General features: G+C 45.1%; 1 pseudogene across 1 annotated transcript in view; it reads left to right on the plus strand.

Moving 5' to 3' along the window:
• The first annotated feature begins 2,944 nt into the window (after window positions 1–2,944).
• LOC311121458 (ezrin-like) overlaps window positions 2,945–6,912 on the plus strand; it is a 12,975-nt pseudogene continuing 9,007 nt past the window's right edge. The window contains exons 1-3 of the transcript in view: window positions 2,945–3,080; window positions 3,316–3,479; window positions 4,615–4,745. The product of the transcript in view is annotated as an ezrin-like (transcript). The remainder of the gene's footprint in view (window positions 3,081–3,315; window positions 3,480–4,614; window positions 4,746–6,912) is intronic.

Here is a 6,912-nt window from a genome sequence, read left to right on the forward strand (position 1 = left end):
CTACCTATACTCTACCTATACTCTACCTCTACTCTACCTCTACTCTACCTCTACTCTACTCTACCTATACTCTACCCCTACTCTACTCTACCTCTACCTCTACTCTACCTCTACTCTACCTCTACCTCTACTCTACCTCTACTCTACTCTACCTCTACTCTACCTCTACTCTACCTCTACTCTACCTCTACTCTACTCTACCTCTACCTCTACCTCTACTCTACCTCTACCTCTACTCTACCTCTACTCTACCTCTACCTCTACTCTACCTCTACCTCTACTCTACTCTACTCTACCTCTACTCTACTCTACTCTACCTCTACCTCTACTCTACCTCTACTCTACCTCTACCTCTACTCTACTCTACTCTACTCTACCTCTACCTATACTCTACCTCTACCTCTACTCTACTCTACTCTACTCTACCTCTACTCTACCTCTACTCTACCTCTACCTCTACTCTACTCTCTACCTCTACTCTACCTCTACTCTACCTCTACCTCTACTCTACCTCTACTCTACCTCTACCTCTACTATACTCTACCTCTACCTATACTCTACTCTACCTCTACTCTACTCTACCTCTACTCTACCTCTACTCTACTCTACCTCTACCTCTACCTCTACTCTACCTCTACTCTACCTCTACTCTACCTCTACCTCTACTCTACCTCTACCTCTACTCTACTCTACCTCTACTCTACTCTACTCTACCTCTACCTCTACTCTACCTCTACTCTACCTCTACCTCTACTCTACTCTACTCTACTCTACCTCTACCTATACTCTACCTCTACTCTACTCTACTCTACTCTACTCTACTCTACCTCTACCTCTACTCTACCTCTACTCTACCTCTACCTCTACTCTACCTCTACTCTACTCTACCTCTACTCTACCTCTACTCTACCTCTACCTCTACTCTACCTCTACTCTACCTCTACCTCTACTATACTCTACCTCTACCTATACTCTACTCTACCTCTACTCTACTCTACTCTACTCTACCTCTACCTATACTCTACCTCTACTCTACTCTACTCTACTCTACTCTACCTCTACTCTACCTCTACATCTACTCTACCTCTACCTCTACTCTACCTCTACTCTACCTCTACCTCTACTCTACCTCTACTCTACTCTACCTCTACTCTACCTCTACTCTACCTCTACTCTACTCTACCTCTACTCTACCTCTACCTCTACTCTACCTCTACTCTACCTCTACCTCTACTCTACCTCTACTCTACTCTACCTCTACTCTACCTCTACTCTACTCTACCTCTACTCTACCTCTACTCTACTCTACCTCTACTCTACCTCTACTCTACTCTACTCTACTCTACTCTACTCTACTCTATACTCTACCTCTACTATACTCTACCTCTACTCTACCTCTACTCTACCTCTACTCTACTCTATACTCTACTCTACCTCTACCTCTACTTTACCTCTACTCTACCTCTACTCTACTCTATACTCTACTCTACCTCGAACTGTACTCTACTCTTTTCTACTCTACTCTACTCTACTCTACTCTATACTCTACTCTACTCTACTCTACTCTACTCTACCTCTACTCTACTCTACTCTACTCTACCTCTACTCTACCTCTACTCTACCTCTACCTCTACTCTACCTCTACTCTACTCTACCTCTACTCTACCTCTACTCTACCTCTACTCTACTCTACTCTACCTCTACTCTACCTCTACTCTACCTCTACTCTACCTCTACTCTACTCTACCTCTACTCTACCTCTACTCTACTCTACTCTACCTCTACTCTACCTCTACTCTACTCTACCTCTACTCTACCTCTACTCTACCTCTACCTCTACTCTACCTCTACTCTACTCTACCTCTACTCTACCTCTACTTCTACTCTACCTCTACTCTACTCTACCTCTACTCTACCTCTACTCTACCTATACTCTACTCTACCTCTACTATACTCTACCTCTACTCTACTCTACTCTACCTCTACTCTACTCTACTCTATACTCTACTCTATGCCTGCTAACTGTACTCTACTCTATACTCTACCTCTACCTCTACTCTACCTCTACTATACTCTACCTCTACTCTACCTCTACTCTACCTCTACTCTACTCTATACTCTACTCTACCTCTACTCTATACTCTACTCTATACTCTACTCTACTCTACTCTACTCTACTCTACTCTACTCTACTCTACTCTACTCTACTCTAATCTACTCTACTCTACTCTACTCAACTCTACTCTACCTCGAACTGTACTCTACTCTACTCTACTCTACTCTACTCTACTCTACTCTATACTCTACTCTACCTCTACTCTACCTCTACTTCTACTCTACCTCTACTCTACTCTACCTCTACTCTACCTCTACTCTACCTATACTCTACTCTACCTCTACTATACTCTACCTCTACTCTACTCTACTCTACCTCTACCTCTACTCTACTCTACTCTATACTCTACTCTATGCCTGCTAACTGTACTCTACTCTATACTCTACCTCTACCTCTACCTCTACCTCTACTCTACCTCTACTATACTCTACCTCTACTCTACCTCTACTCTACCTCTACTCTACTCTATACTCTACTCTACCTCTACTCTATACTCTACTCTATACTCTACTCTACTCTACTCTACTCTACTCTACTCTAATCTACTCTACTCTACTCTACTCAACTCTACTCTACCTCGAACTGTACTCTACTCTACTCTACTCTACTCTACTCTACTCTACTCTACTCTACTCTACCTGTACTCTACTCTACCTCTACTCTATGCCTGCTAACTGTACTCTACTTCTCCCTTCAGTCTCTAGCCTACTGTCAGCTAACATCAACCATGACCAGCTGGTTGTTGTTGTTATGGAGAGGTCGTTACCCTAGTTCTCCTGACTCATCCATACAGTGTTGATTACAGTATGATATAATAGTACCTTAAAGGAGTCACACAACGCTTTGTTTGTTTGTTCTCTCTTCCAGACTGACTCCAAAGATCGGCTTTCCCTGGAGTGAAATTAGGAACATTTCATTCAATGATAAAAAGTTCATCATCAAACCCATTGATAAGAAAGCTCCCGTAAGTCCTGTAGTAGAATATTCCCTTAATGTCAGTCAAGTTACTGGTCTTCTTCAGTACAGCACTTCAGAGACCGAGAGAGTGTAAAAAAGTGTGTGTGTGTGAGAGAGAGAGAGAGAGAGCGTGAGATCGAGTGAGAGAGGGAGAGTGAGATTGAGAGAAAAAGAGAGAGAGAGAGAGAGAGATGGAGATTAAGAGAGAGGTTTAATAAAACCCAACATATGTATATTCTCAGGATTTTGTGTTCTACGCTCCTCGGCTGGGCATGAATAAGCGTATCCTGGCTCTGTGCATGGGGAACCATGAGCTATACATGAGACGCAGGAAGCCGGACACCATCGAGGTGCAGCAGATGAAGACTAAGGCCAGGGAGGAGAAACACCAGAAACAGATGGAAAGGTGAGAGACAGGACCACACCTTCACCTGTGCACACCTGTACGCAGTAGCAAAACAGACTGCTTTACTGAAATCTGTATGCTATTTGCAGTAGGTGGATCCGTATATCACTGTTATTTGATGTAGAACTAGCATTTACCACCTCATGGACTCTCAGTCCTTGCATCTATGAATTTGAGAGTGGTTATATTTCTCCAGCCCCATCACTCAGCTTTATAGCAAAACATTTATATAAAAGCTTTATAGCAAACAAGCAAAAAGTGTTGCTAGTTTATTATCCATTACATTTTTACATTTTAGTCATTTAGCAGACGCTCTTATCCAGAGCGACTTACAGTTAGTGAATACATATTTTTTTTTATACTGGCCCCCCGTGGGAATCGAACCCACAACCCTGGCGTTGCAAACGCCATGCTCTATCAACTGAGCTACATCCCTGCCGGCCATTCCCTCCCCTACCCTGGACGACGCTGGGCCAATTGTGCGCCGCCCATGAGTCTCCCGGTCGCGGCCAGCTGCGTCAGAGCCTGGATTCGAACCAGGATCTCTAGTGGCACAGTTAGCACTGCGATGCAGTGCCTTAGACCACTGCGCCACTCAGGAGTTTGACGTAGCTAACGTAGCTATGTGTTCACTGTATAATTGTGTTTATGATGCTTGTGAACTGCTGGCTGTGCTGGGTGACTTCAGTCTCTCACAAGTTACAATCCCTGTTCCTGTACCTGTACCTTACATTCACCCTCCTGTACCCCACCTTAACCCTCCTGTATCCCACCTTCACCCTCCTGTACCCCTTCTCACCCTCCTGTACCCCACATTCACCCTCCTGTATCCCACCTTCACCCTCCTGTACCCCTTCTTCACCCTCCTGTACCCCTTCTTCACCCTCCTGTACCCCTTCTTCACCCTCCTGTACTGACCTTCACCCTCCTGTATCCCACCTTCACCCTCCTGTACCCCGCCTTCACCCTCCTGTATCCCACCTTCACCCTCCTGTACCCCTTCCTCACCCTCCTGTACCCCACCTTCACCCTCCTGTATCCCATCTTCACCCTCCTGTACCCACCTTCACCTTATCTGTGAACTGACAAAGATATATCAATATAAAAATCAGCAAGTCCCTACTCCTGTTTTCAGGGCCCAGCTGGAGAATGAGAAGAAGAAGCGGGAGGCCATGGAGAAAGAAAAGGATCAGATGGAGAGAGAGAAGCAGGACTTGATGCTGAGGCTGTACCAGTTTGAGGAGACAACCAAGAAGGCAGAGAAAGGTAAGGATATAGAAATGTAATATGGGTAAGGAAAGCAGCGCGCGCCACAGACCCCCATCCTTCATAGTCTAATCATTCATAGGAAAGCAGGGTGCGCCACAGGCTCCCATCCTTCATAGTCTAATCATTCATAGGAAAGCAGGGCGCGCCACAGACCCCCATCCTTCATAGTCTAATCATTCATAGGAAAGCAGGGTGCGCCACAGACCCCCATCCTTCATAGTCTAATCATTCATAGGAAAGCAGGGTGTGCCACAGACCCCCATCCTTCATAGTCTAATCATTCATAGGAAAGCAGGGCGCGCCACAGACCCCCATCCTTCATAGTCTAATCATTCATAGGAAAGCAGGGTGCGCCACAGACCCCCATCCTTCATAGTCTAATCATTCATAGGAAAGCAGGGTGTGCCACAGACCCCCATCCTTCATAGTCTAATCATTCATAGGAAAGCAGGGCGTGCCACAGACCCCCATCCTTCATAGTCTAATCATTCATAGGAAAGCAGGGTGCGCCACAGACCCCCATCCTTCATAGTCTAATCATTCATAGGAAAGCAGGGTGCGCCACAGACCCCCATCCTTCATAGTCTAATCATTCATAGGAAAGCAGGGCGCGCCACAGACCCCCATCCTTCATAGTCTAATCATTCATAGGAAAGCAGGGCGCGCCACAGACCCCCATCCTTCATAGTCTAATCATTCATAGGAAAGCAGGGCGCGCCACAGACCCCCATCCTTCATAGTCTAATCATTCATAGGAAAGCAGGGTGCGCCACAGGCTCCCATCCTTCATAGTTTAATCATTCATAGACTTGACTGTCCGTAGAGATACTGCCATCTACTGTTGACTTGCTTCCCTTCAGACCTGGGCTGCATGCCAACAGTATCTCCTTCCTCCAGTCGTTCACTACTTTCCACTCACATAAAGTCATTGGATTGGTGGAGGCACGGACTAGTGGGAGTTTCCACCATATTCCTTAGATCAAATATCAAATCAGAGGGGAAGTGAACACCTTGGGATAAATGAGAGATAATTGGGACATAGCCTTGCTCTTTATCAGGCCGAGTGAAGTTGAAACTCATGTATTATCTAGTCAGATCTTTGATTACAGAGGAAGAATCAAGATATCCTTTTAACTAGGAGTATAGCTTTCCTTGATCCCCCTACACTTGCCCTGGATAAAGTGAGTACACACTATTCGCTATATAATCCCAGTGGGAATTGAACCTACAACCTTTGGTGTTGCTAGTGCCACTCTTTTACCAGTTGAGCCACACAAGACCACCCCTGGACCGGAGTATCTGTGTCCCCTACTGACAGCCTGCCTGTAGAGCATCGTCTGGCTGGTCTAGTGCCAGTGCTGCTGCTGCTGCCCCCAGACTATACAATGCCAAATCAAATCACATGCGCCGAATACAACGGGTGTAGACTTTACCGTGAAATGCTTGTTTACGAGCTCTTCCCAACGACGCAGAGTTAAATTAATTATAATAACAATTGTAACACAAGAGGAATAAAATACACAAGAATGAAGCTATATACAGGAAGTACCAGATCAATGTGGAGCTATATACAGGAAGTACCAGTACCAGATCAATGTGGAGCTATATACAGGAAGTACCAGTACCAGATCAATGTGGAGCTATATACAGGGAGTACCAGATCAATGTGGAGCTATATACAGGGAGTAGCAGTACCAGATCAATGTGGAGCTATATACAGGGAGTACCAGTACCAGATCAATGTGGAGCTATATACAGGAAGTACCAGTACCAGATCAATGTGGAGCTATATACAGGAAGTACCAGTACCAGATCAATGGAGCTATATACAGGAAGTACCAGTACCAGATCAATGTAGAGCTATATACAGGAAGTACCAGTACCATATCAGTGGAGCTATATACAGGAAGTACCAGTACCAGATCAGTGGAGCTATATACAGGAAGTACCAGTACCAGATCAATGTGGAGCTATATACAGGAAGTACCAGTACCAGATCAATGTGGAGCTATATACAGGGAGTACCAGTAACAGATCAATGTGGAGCTATATACAGGAAGTACCAGTACCAGATCAATGTGGAGCTATATACAGGAAGTACTAGTACCAGATCAATGGAGCTATATACAGGAAGTACCAGTACCAGATCAATGTAGAGCTATAT

The sequence above is a fragment of the Coregonus lavaretus genome (genome assembly GCF_964263955.1).
Source record: "Coregonus lavaretus genome assembly, contig: HAP1_SCAFFOLD_8174, whole genome shotgun sequence".
NCBI classification, from domain to species: Eukaryota; Metazoa; Chordata; class Actinopteri; order Salmoniformes; family Salmonidae; genus Coregonus; species Coregonus lavaretus.